This window comes from Miniopterus natalensis, chromosome 6, assembly GCF_054644295.1.
Source record: "Miniopterus natalensis isolate mMinNat1 chromosome 6, mMinNat1.hap1, whole genome shotgun sequence".
NCBI classification, from domain to species: domain Eukaryota; kingdom Metazoa; phylum Chordata; class Mammalia; order Chiroptera; family Miniopteridae; genus Miniopterus; species Miniopterus natalensis.
In genome coordinates, this window is record NC_142086.1 from 63,610,974 (window position 1) to 63,623,945 (window position 12,972).

Here is a 12,972-nt window from a genome sequence, read left to right on the forward strand (position 1 = left end):
GGCCATAGTCTACTGAGAAGAGAGTCATTAAGTACAGCCCACATTCAAGGATTACACAAGGATTAGGAGGCAGAAGTCACTGGGGCCATTTTATAAGCTGCCTGCTGCAATGACAAAAAATAAATAATTTTAAAAGAGTAAATTTAGTATTTATATAACTCACTTGCCACTATTATAGACATGCCTTTCCTAGAGTCCATATTATTATATAACTCAACTGAATTTTCAGCTATATATCTCTTCTATTTTATTCTCTGTGCCTTTAAAAGTATCTTTCTTCTGTAAGTTATATTTTCATCATGCAACTTCTCTTCCATAAAGTTTTTTTTTTTGGGGGGGGGGGCTTTTGATTTCTAATCTCTCCTGTTTTCCTGATCTGTTCTACTTGATCAACCTTATTTTGTCTTCTTCCAGGGAAGCATTTTCTCATCTATTCCTTACCACTTTCCCTGGCTTTATTCAGGTTACTTGACATGTCTGCTTGGCTTTACCTACTTCTAGCTTCTTAACAAATATTCTTACAATCCTTCAAGATCTAGCTCATCCCATGTCTTCTGCCTAGGTTTTCTCCACTTCCCAGCTCATAGAGTAATGTTTTATTACTTATATCACTTATTTGACAGTTAATCACATACTATTTTGCGACAGTTCTTTTATGAATATTGCTTTCACCTCCCACTGGTATTTCATGTAAATGTAATATTTAGTCAGCAAGATCATTAATATCTCTAAAGCAGGAATTGGTTTTCTAGAATACTTATATCAATCGAAGTGTACTTAGCATAGAGATGTCACTCAAAAAAACATCCGAAACATTGACTTATAGAAAAATAAAATCAAACTTTTACCATTAAATCTACTTTAACCTACTAGCCATCTGAGGTCTAACCTACCCAACATATTAATGACCTTTCTTTTGCATTCCAACACAATAAATTGTTAATTGGATACTCAAATATTAGAAAAAAAATTTGTATCAAAACACCAATTCAAATCAATAATTATTTAAAAATCAATGATGACTATGTTGCAAAGTTCACATGAAATTAAAAAGAAGCTTTAGGAAAATCAAAGTTAATGAACAATCTTTGTGATCTTAATTTTCACAACTGTGAGTGCCTAATTTTCTAAGTATAGATACCCCTAAAGAGAGGAGAGAAAAACAAAAGGGCTATTCATAAAGCTCATAGAACATGAGTAGGAAACAGTCATAGAGGATTCTAATTTATTAGATAACCTTAAAAAGACAAATAATAATAATACTATTCTCACTTATGAAGCAAAAATCAGGTTAAAATGTTGAAAGTCAAATTCCCTTTGTTGCATAGTAAGTCAGTGTTATAGCCTCACCGGGACATGGGCAGGGATGGTTTGCATGTAGGATGACCCAAAACAAGGCAATAGAAAAGAAAATAATAGGTTAGCCATACTCCAACGTTAAATACTTCTTTTGAAGAGATCTTCACGAAGTTTAGAAACCTTTCAGTCTTACTTCTATTATAAATTATGCTTGAGGAAGCCATAGCAGGACGCTCAGAATCTCAAGTACTTTAAGAAATCAGAGGAAAAGCACAATGAGGAAAAGTGAAGTTTTCTCTTTCCAAACACAATCTAGTTTTGAAAAAAGGAAAATCTTACTAGGTTACAATGTGTTAAGTGAGTTGCCCAAGGACAGAGAATGACTCATGGCAAGGCTAAGAATAAAACATGGGTTTTACACCCTAGAAAACTTTTATTTAGAATAAAAATTTAAAACCTATGTGTAATTTAAAAAGTGTTCTTATAAATTTCTAAGTGTTTCACTGAAAAGTTTCTTTTCTTTCTCTCTCTTTAAATTGAAGGTATTTGCAAAAATGTTATGTTAAATAAGATGGCATTGATCTCAGGATACAGAAGCCTTAAATATAGAGGGGGGAAGGCAAGGGAAGGCAAGGGAAGGCAAGGGAAGGCAAGGCAAGGCAAAAGGAAAGGAAAAAGGAAAGTGAGGAGGGGGAATTAAATGAAGTTAACATTTATAATTTTGGACTACTCTAAAGGCCATTTATTTTATAGGACATTATCAGGTAGTACAAAGAGAGTAAATTTTAAGATTAGAAACTGAGTTCAAATGGCTGGACTGTTCTATGAGAGGAGGGTAAGTCACTTAGTCTGAGGTTTAAGGTCTTCTTTTTTAGGTATAATTAATATAACATTATATTAGTTTCAGATATACAACATAATGATTCAATATTAGTATATATTACAAAATGATAGTCACAATAAGTCCAATTAACATCTGTCACCATACATAGTTACAAAAAACTTTTTCTCATGATGGAAACTTTCAGGATTAACTCTCTTGTCACTTTCAAATAAGTGATGCATTGTTATTAACTACAGTCACCATGCTGTACATTATATCCCATGACTTATGCATTTTATAACTTGAAATTTGTACCTTTTGACCCCTTTCACTCATTTCACCCAGCACCCTAGCACAGACCTCAGGCACCCATCAATGTCTTCTCTACACTCATGAGTTGTTTTGTGGTTTCTTGTTTGGGTTTTTGTTTTGTTTTGCTAGGTTCCACATATGTGAGATCATAGGGTATTTGTCTTTCTCTGTCTGACCTATTTCTCTTAGCATAATGTCCTCAAAGTGCATCCATGTTGTCACAATAGTAAGATTTTACTCTTTTTTATGGCTGAATTATATTGCATTGTATACCATATTTTCGTAGTTCATTCATCCATTGATGGAAATTTAGTTTGTTTCAATGTCTTGGCTATTGTAAATGAGCTTAAAGGTCTTTATCTATAATTTAGGTTCTGATGCAGCCCATTAGAGATACTGTATATAAAAATTCTTTGTAAATTCTAAATCCTACATACATATTAAGCGATCTTTGGTGCCAAGATTTTATTATATTGTTTTCCCTAATGCAGAAAAGAACAAGAGCTAGCTTTAGGCAAAACTGAAAATCAGACCAAATTAGATTTCATGTTTCACCTTTTTCATAATTTCTCATCCATGTCTGCTGTTACTGTGAATATGCAAATGCCCTCTTTCCTTCTCTCACCTCCTCCCTTGTCTACGCTCAACTATGATGTGAGGGAGGTGTCCATATCTGTATATACATACTCCTCTATTGTATTATAAGGACAAAGGCTTAAGATCTTCCTTTCTCCTGGTAGCTGTTTATCAGTGGGTTCCAAAAGAGAGTATCCTCTTTGCATATCCCAGAAATTTGCTAATATGAACAGATCATGGACAACGTGAAACAGAAGACACATCAACAGAAGAACGGAAGTTTGTGGGAAGTTAAAAGGTTTTGCAGCACTACTCACAGAATAAAGCATCAACCACTGGCATATGCTTTACATCCACTTTCTATTTTATTTTTCTAAACTGCTTAAAGATAATTTTGGGGCACATGGCTATATTTGTAGGGCTCTCATTAATGTTAATGTTCAACACTAGAATCACTAAAGTATTATGAAATTAAGTTGCCTAATATGAACAGTATTCATTTTTAAACATGGAACTCCAAGTGGTATTAAACAGCAATTTGAATTAAAATATAATTCAGCCAGATTTACATTCATAGGGTAAATGATTGCCAAGATATATTTTCACTTCTTGTCCTGGAGACATCCTAAATGTATGAAAGGCAAGTTTTTCTGCAATATGCAGAAAAATTAAGTGAAACTGTCAAAAAGCAGCCCACTGTAATCTGAGTGACTTATCCTGGTGATGCTATTAGATTTAAGCAACTTTAGTCTCCAATATTTTTCTGATTACCATTTAAAATGCGTTTTAATAAGAATAACTACACATGCCAACTAAGACTTCTATACTGTTCTTGTACCAAGAAATCTAATAGTAGTATTTATATAGACTCCAGAAGATCCAGCAATTTTTCCCTGCCTCATATCTGTTATTTCCCAAACCACTTGCTTCTAACCTGAAATATTATAATTTTGACATTAGTGAAAATGTTTCATAGGTGGATTGTTATTAATATCATAAACTTGAATAATGTCAATATGTTTGTTTATTTTTCATGTGCCATATGTAACCCTATTTTTCTCCAACTCCACAGGTCCTAATAAATTTTTATGCTCATAACTAAAGTTTATAAGTGATAATGGACTTCACAAATTACATATGAACAATTACAATTTGTTTTCTGAATTTCAATAGTTACCTTTTAGCAACTTTTTAAAAATATATTATTGATTTTAGAGAGAGGAAGGGAGAGAGAGAGAGAAACATCAATGATGAGAGAGTCATCATTGATCAGCTGCCTCCTGCACGCCCCCGACTGGGGATCAAGCCCGCAACCAGGGCACGTGTCCTGACCGAGAATCGAACCATAATCTCTTGGATCCCAGGTCAATGCTCAACCACTGAGCCATGCCCGGGCAGGCCCTTGTAGCAATTTTTAAAATTCATTTCCTATTGCTTGTAATATGTGTCCCTTTATTGGGAAAATATTACATCTATCTCCAATTAAAGTATGTTTGTGTACAATAAATTCCCATTGGTATTATGGCAATTTTCATTTTCATGTAATATTCCACTATTTTTTAAAAGAAACATTTCTAATTCTTATTCATAAAATTAATCAAAACACCAAAAACAGATTTACAGAGTCACATATCAACAACAAAACAGGAAGGAAACAAAATATTCAAGAGACATCTTGAAAAGTTTCAAAGGAATATACACCAGGCTAAAAATCTACAGTTAAGCAAGGGTTGCACAATAGGTTATATTTTCTCAATAATTTCTCCCTTATATTTGCCTTTCCCTTTTTCAGCTTGTTGAGATTTGTCTTTTTCTCAGTCTTTGTCCAGTTTTAGCCGGGTGAATCCCCACGTGGACTTTAGGTGTTAGCCTGCTCACACTGCACCCCCTCGAAGCAGATAACATACTTCTTTTTGTCTGCCTGGCCGACCTATCCGATTTGCTGACCCCTGTAGTGTTCCTGAACCACCTGGACCTTGTCTCCCATGTGGCTGGGCATGGAGTGGATGCTCCACTTTTGCCGCAGCTCCTTGGAGAGTGGGTATGACACAACCTCTGGTGCACGTGTGAGGGAGCATCAAAGTGACATTCATAAATGCCATTTTTTTGCTGCGGTCCAAGGTCACAAAGGGGTTGAAGTTCACAGTGTCTGTGTACCTGGTGCTGGAAGTGCTCTGTTTCACCATTTGTTGACAGCCATGCAGTGTTTAAAACATGGCTGGCTACTTGTTACAATATGTAATTAATTTATTTCTAGTTTTACAGATTTCATAAGAAAGTCTTGGTGAGTGCCTGTCTTTGAAAACTAAAATTCCTATGTGGACATTTTATCTAAAGATGTCAAGTTCTTCTCCACATCCCTCAATCCTCAATCCTCAGTTGTCCATGTCATGTCCTTTAGTCCTCAATTCTTCATCTGAAGATGTGAAGTTCCTTGTCTCCATGTCCCTCAGTTCTGCCTCTCTGTCCAAGAGCTGACTACTGAAATTGCCAATTAAAGACTGTGAGAGAGAATGCCTGGGGAAACCCTTTTCTAGATTACCATTAGTTTCTAACTTGTCTCCCTGCATCCTACATGGTCCTTCCATACTGCACACTGCAGCCAGAGTGATTATTTTAAAACACAAATTTCCTTTTTAAATACTCCAATCCCCTCCCACAAGTCTCAGGAATTTCTAACCTCCTGAGCATGACACCAAGACCATCACAGAGTAAGTGCTAAGTAAACAGTTTTGAATGAGTGCATCAAGAAGCCATCCCACAGATAGGTATTTGTTGTACAAGTGTTTATACTTTATACATAATTAATTTTCAAAGAAATATAAAAGAAAAGGCAAAATTTGTGTCCTCCTTAGACAAATAAGTACTATATCCATTTCAAAACAGAGAATCTAAACATGTGATTACCTGTCAGCGTGAGAGGCAGATGGAATATATATGGAACCTGGATGTGGTTTAAGACTGTTGTTCTCAGGCAGGTCAGGAACTGGGGCATCTCTTGCTGCCATCAGTAATAAGGCCTCACAACCAGTGAGTTGACAGTAGAAATGCCAGCAATAAGGCCTCACAACCACTGGGTTACAAGAGAAATGCCAGCGGTCACAATATACCGATGTGTGGCTCCTGTTATCTAGTTTGCAGACTCTAGCTACTAAATATACGTTAGATTAATAAAAGAGAGCAATGCAATAATCTTCTGCACAAATGCATGACCATCATCTTTTACAGGCAGCTGAAGATAAAAAATGTACTGGACAGCACCCTAATTAACTGCTACACTTATTTAACACTTACTAAAACTTTTAAATTCTTCCATTATCTGTTTTCTTTCTCCATTTTAATATACAAACTACAAAGTTAGTAAACTCAATTTATAAGCCAGACATAGATTTAGTATTTTCTGCTTTAGGTAAAAAGTTTAATAGCCTTTTACAGCCTTTGCCCCCAACCTTTCTCTTCTTCTGGTAACTGACCTTTCCTATCTACAGCTCTATGTAGAGTCTTTAGGTCTATTCAGGGATTAGCCTGGTGACTTCTTATGTCAGTATGAAGTGTTGCACAGTTTGTTAATTTTTGGTTTTTTAGTCATGAAGTGCTATTACAACCTGGACAAAAAAAGAAAAAATGACACCTTCCCCACCGTATGCTGCAGAGATACCAAACAACTAGCAAGCCTCTGACTCTACACACTGATGTTCTATTTTTTGCTGCCTTGCCCTACTTGTCCAGCCCAACTTGTTGAGACAGAATAAATCATTGCCCACCATTATGTAGAGTTGCCAGACAAAGTACAGGAAACCAAGTTAAATTTGAATTTCAGATAAACAATGAATAAATTTAAGTGTAAGTATGTCCCACATAATTTTTGGAATATACTTACACTAAAAATTATTTATTGACTATCTAAATTTAACTAGGCAACTTCTAATTCCTCTAATTCTATTGGCTAACTCTGACAACACTAGCTGTGAAAGCTGCAGCCAGAAAGAGACCATCTCAAAAACCACTTTCCATCTCCTAGCCAGCCACATCTCATCACTCTCTCATCTCCCTACCCAAAAGACCTCACCATGAAAGTTATCACTCAGGGATGCAGCAGGAAAAACTCGCTATCTAGGTCCAAGTCCAAGTCCAAGCCCAGCCTTCTCATTTTCTTTTGAGGGAACAGAGGTTCAGAGTTCAGTGGCTTGAACAAGACACACAGTCATGAGATAGCAGAGTTGGGAGAAGTCCCAGTTTTGTCGTTGTTGTTGTTATCTGTAAGCCTTGTGTTCTAAAGGTCTTAGTTGTTTTTTTAAAGGGTCTTTTTTTCCCCAGGATGCCACTAACAAAAGGCAGCTAAGCGTGATTGGGTGGAAGATGGGTACGGATCCTAAGAAAGACTAAAGGTCATATAAATACCTTCTGAATTGATTTACATGCAATGTAATCCTAATCAAAACAACAGCTAACCCAGGAATAAAGATATGGACATGGAGGTGCAGCAAGAGGAAAAGGGAGTTAGCAGCTGGAGGTGTCTACATGTCCCTGGAGACAGAGAAGCCCCTGGAAACACTGATGGATTCTCTCCAGAACTGCAAAGGAGGCTTTATATCCCAGTAATGGGCTCCATGTGGCATAGCTGCTACCTGCCAATGTACAGGCACAAAGGAAAACAATCAACATAAAATGATACATGTACATCTGAACACACTGAACTTTCTTATGCTTGAAGACAACTGCCTCTATAGGGTCAAAACCTGGGCCTGCTCTTCCCATGAACTCTCACTCTACTCCCTCATAAGTAAAACATCCATCTATATGACACGTTTTATTTTCCTAATGAGCAATGTAATTTTAATACTATAAATCTCAAGCATGTGATTCTCAAAATCACCCTTCCTTGCCCCCGGGCTCCTGAATGATGCAGTCATCGAAGAAATCAATGAAAGTCATACTCTGAGCAGAGAAAGACCTCATCGTCCACGAAGCTTGGAACCTGGCTGCTATCTGTCCTACAGCATGCTGAAAACAGGCAGCTTTCCTTAATCAGGAAGTGGGAATTTAGCAGGCAGCCATGTGCTTTGGAAGAAGAAACAGCAGGCTTACAGTGTGCTGGTGGCTGGAATGATGTGACAGAGACAAGCACGAGTGAAGGCTGTGTGCACGACAGGAGGGCCCCAGTGATATGTAGTTTGTGCAGAGAACCTAGCTTGGAATTAACCAGCCGAGCAAAAAGAAGATCCTGTCCACTGGTAAACATAATTTATAAAAATTAAAGAAGACTGAGAGAAATGGATTACCTGTTAAAAGGCATAGAAACACCTAGGACTGACACTCAGAAGCTATCTGTAAAAATAAGCATATAGTGCGCTGGAGCTAATTATGTACCTCTCTTCCCAACACCATGTGCAGTGACCATAGGAAAATGTATACATGGAAATTGACCAGTGATTCTAATCACTGTTCTTTTGTTTCTCTGAGGGCCAATTTACAAGCATAGCACTGCCCACTACCTTAAATCCAGCAGAGGACACATGACAAGGGCAGTACAGGACCAACAAGCCCAGGAAGCCTTCAAAGAAAATGACCAGGAGTCAGAGGGGCAAATCCAGAAGTAGAAATGAAAAGAAGAGTCTGGCATAATTGAATTTCCCCAGACCTACAAGCCCTACCCATCCAAGTCAAATTTAAAATAGAAATCTAAAAAGTTTATCTCAAATTATGTTGATGCAGAGAAAAGAGAGAATGTGTGATCTTTAAATAATATTTAGAAATTAATGCTCTGTAAACATGTTCATTTTTATTTTTATTTTGTTTGCTTCTTGAATTTTCTTTTGAAAATTCAAATCCAGTCTTTGTTGTTCTCAACAGTTTTGTTTCTAAATCTTAGTCCTGATAGCCCCAAATGAGGTTGCTGGAGCTGGGACAGAGAATAGGAAAGAGAGAGGCAAGAGGGATGTAAAGTTAAATTTTGCCCACTTTCAAACAGCTACTAATAGCTATTTGACCAAGAAAAGCTATACCTAGAATTTGCAAAACTGCCTCCAGAGGCTCCACAGAACACCCACACATGAGTGAAGGCCCCAAATGTAATAAGGAGACCTCAGACTGCATCCACAGGGAGAGCACCTGAATTTGTTCAGTAATATAAAAATTGCTCATTAATTTGCTTTTCCTACAACTTCAAGACAAGGACAAACCTTAAGCAATCAGTGTTTGCATGGACAAGCAGATAACTGCTTTTGCACTTTAGCAAAAGGTAATTGCCAAGCCTGTTCCAAAGGACAGAAAAGAAATGCATTTCTGGTATTTTCTGTACCAAAAAAGTTTTGCCAATTCCCGATAAAGGATTTTGATGACAACTGATTATGAAATTGTCCTGTACGCACAAGAGAGCATTCATCTCTTTGGATTTGATAAGAAATTATTTTATTTACTACTACAAATATTAGAGTCATTCTACAAAGGATACGTAGAAGAATGACAAAGATAATATGGGAAATAAGTGTGCGGTGTGTATGTGTGTGTGTACGCGTGGTGCTGATTTTTTAACTTTGAGCTTATATGAAAGTCTTCTGACATTTCTTTTTAAAAATTTATACTTAAATCATAATTCAAGAAAATATCCAGTTTAAAGTAAAATATATATAAACAGTTTTAAAGCAAAAAATTTATCTTAGTAACCAATTACTTCAAAGCTTAAGTCCTACAGATGAGGAAATGTAGCTGATTGCTAACGGATGCTCCCAAGTCCACTCTGGCTCTGAATCCAGCGTTTTCTCTCGGACTATGTATGACACACTACATCCCTGAAAAGAAATAACCTAATACTTATTGACTGAGGGGTATAAAATATTAAAGTGTGTGATATATTTAACAACTCAGGTGGAGTGAGGGCAAAGCAGGTTCACCAAAAGCAAAACACTCTGATGCCTCATTACCCCCGCTCCTACCTTCAGCAACCCAGGAGAGCCTCAGCTGTAGCTTCAGTTAGGGCTGCTGCAATCTCTCCTCTTTCCTCCAATTTCATGCTGCGTGGTTTCAACCAAGTAACCAGAATTGGCCATTGCAAGACCAGATGGTCTCTAACATGGCTTCCACTGTAAAACACTCACTGCTCACTGCATGTCACGTTTTTATCCACGGGAGCACTTTCCTATTCACTGACTCACCAGGTAATGGGTGTTAGAGAATCTGTATTGCATTTGGTGGTGCTTTTAAGAAAATGTCCTACATTCCTCTGGTGCATAAGAGGTCTCTATACACACCAGCACAACATGTTTTAACTATATTTCTACAGAGACAACCTTGCTTTATATTTCCTGCCCTTGATATTATTTTATGTTTTCTGAAATAATGACCCTTGGTGCATCAAATTTTTGTGTCAATTGTTTTGACAACTAAAAGCAAAACTCAGAAAGAGGCTTCTAACATAATAGCACGTGTTTTATTTCTAGTTTACACTGACCCGTGCTTGAAGACCACTTGTGATTATAAAAATTAAATAAATATTGAAAAGTTGTGTACAATAATGCAGGTGTGACTGCACTGTTCCAAAGATGCCACTCACTTCATAGTGGTGGGGATGGTGCCCCCTCTAGAGGTGTATCATGTACAGTCTGCATGGCCACTCGTGGTGGCATCATCTCCTTGGGGGCTCATCTGCATATACTTTCGGAGTATAAGAGGCGACCTCATGTGTTTTGCACTGTCCAGCAACTACTCTTTTGCACCATTTTGCAAACTCTTCCCTTGACTCTCAAGTATAAAGACTCCATGAATAATAAAACCACAGCTGCTTGATCTGTGATGACAGGGAAGACTTTCAGCTCAAGACTATGAAAAGTAGAGATCTAAGCGGGAAGGTTCAGGTTCAAATCCCCACCCAGGAACCTGAACAAGTCATCTATGGATTCAGCCTCATTTTCTTTGGCTGTAATGTGAAAGTAAGAGAACGTGATTTAGTTACTGCAGTGAGGTAATGCAATTGAAATCATCCAGCACAATTCTGCTATCTTCCAGAGGGGTAGGGGCTTCTAGAGGTATTAAAGAAAATCTCACGATAGACCTGAGATTTACACCACTTGTTGGCTTATGGACCGCTGTTCATTCATTTGTGTTAACCTAAGGGACCCAAGCAGAGCAGGCTGCCTACTCATGGAGAAACCAATGTCAAAGCTTGAGGAGACTGGGTGGAAGTTGTATAAATAAATCACACTATGAGAAATGTAAATTAATAAAAGACGTGTAATCAACCTCACTTGTAACCAAGGGAATGCAAATGTAAACATCAGTGGAGAAATATTTCCCACCTATCAAATTAACAAAGATTTTTAAAAATTTGATATTGAGGAAATTGAAATGAGATTCCATCACACACCATCAGCAGGACTATAAACTGGCATCATTTTTTAGTAAAGCAGTGTGACAGCAGGACACTGGACTATTAAAAAGTTAGTGATGTTTCACTTAAAAATTCCACTTATAAAAATAATACTAAACAAATAAACCAGAGGTGTACAGAAAAATATATGCATAGGGATACAAATATGTGGGGAAAATTGGCACACACGAAAAAAGAATCCATGCCTTCAATAAAATTATGTTATATCCAGCCAATAAAATATGCAGAAATGAAATAATTTTTTAGCAGAATGTTAAATGGCACGAAAAGGGCACCCTATATAGTTTTAAATGAGTTAGGCACAGTAGGCTTCCAATTTAAATAGTCACCATATTGAGTGTACTTGGTAAAAGACAACTATAATCCATAGCAGTACAGAGCAGTGAAACCATGACGGGACTATTTTTAGGAAGTTCAAAACTAGGTGAGATGAAACTAGGGTGTTAGAAGCCAGGACAGTCATTACCTTTGGGGACTAGAAAGGGGTAGTAGTCAGGAGGGCCTTCTGGGATGTCCTTCTCTTTAGGATCCAGGCAAAAGTTATTTTATATACATCTTTTTTGTATTTTCCAAATTATTCTTGACAATCATAGTACTAAAGAGGGAGGGAGGGAGGGAGGGAGGGAGGGAGGGAGAGACTAAGCTAATCGGCCAGGGCCAACAATCATATTACTTTTAGAATCGGAAAAGAAAAATAAGAACTTTTCTTAAGCTTTAAAAGAACATCCGACGCCACCCAAGGGAGAAGCACGGGGACCTGCGGGGCAGCGGCGGGGCCTGTGGGGGCGGAGCGCGGACGTGACCTTCGGCACCGGGGCGCGGAGCGCGGGCCCCCCGCCGTCCCCCCGCCCCCCACCGCGCCCTCCGCCGGACTGGGACGTTGGGAGCGCGGCGGGAGGAGCCCGCGCGTCCCCGTGGCCCGCGGCGTCCCCCGGGCTGAGCGGCGGCGCGGAGGTAGGAGGAGAGTCAGGTGGGCCTGGGGAGCCTTTCGCCTCCACGGGCCGCCGGGACGGGAGCGGGCCGAGCCTCAGGGAGGCGCTAGTTAACTTGGGGCAACAGGCTGCTGTCTTCCCGCCCCTGGAGGACCCAGGGACGCTGCTTACGGATCAGCTTAGCAGGCGGCCTAGAAGCCCTTTCCTGGGGCGACCCCTGCCCCTGCCCCGCCCCTGCCCTGCCCCTGGCGGGCACAGCCCCTCACTCCCACCTTGAGACGGGGAAGGCGAAGATCCTGTTTGGTTGCCAAGTAACAGATTTTTTGTTTTTTGCTTTGTTTTATTTCAACATACGCTTCTTGATCACGTGTGTAACTGGAGGCCTCTGCGTCCGGTCGGGTGAAAGATGGTGACTCTTTCGAGTCCAGATTTTCCTTTACCGTTTGCGCCTCGGGCTGTTGTCTCCTTGGCTCATGTCACCGCGGGCTGTGGATACTGAGCGTCACTGAGCGTCACTGAGCGTCACTGAGCGTCACTGAGCGTCACTGAGCAGGGCAGGGACAAGCTGAGCTCTTCCTCCAAGGCCCAGAGCTCGTCCGCAGCTGTCTGTTCAAACCCGGGCCTGGCGTGAAGTGTGTTCCCCG

General features: G+C 39.1%; 1 pseudogene; it reads right to left on the bottom strand.

The window, feature by feature from the left end:
* Positions 1-4,728: 4,728 nt before the first annotated feature.
* LOC107533519 (large ribosomal subunit protein uL24 pseudogene) lies at positions 4,729-5,196 on the bottom strand (annotated as a pseudogene).
* Positions 5,197-12,972: the final 7,776 nt, after the last annotated feature.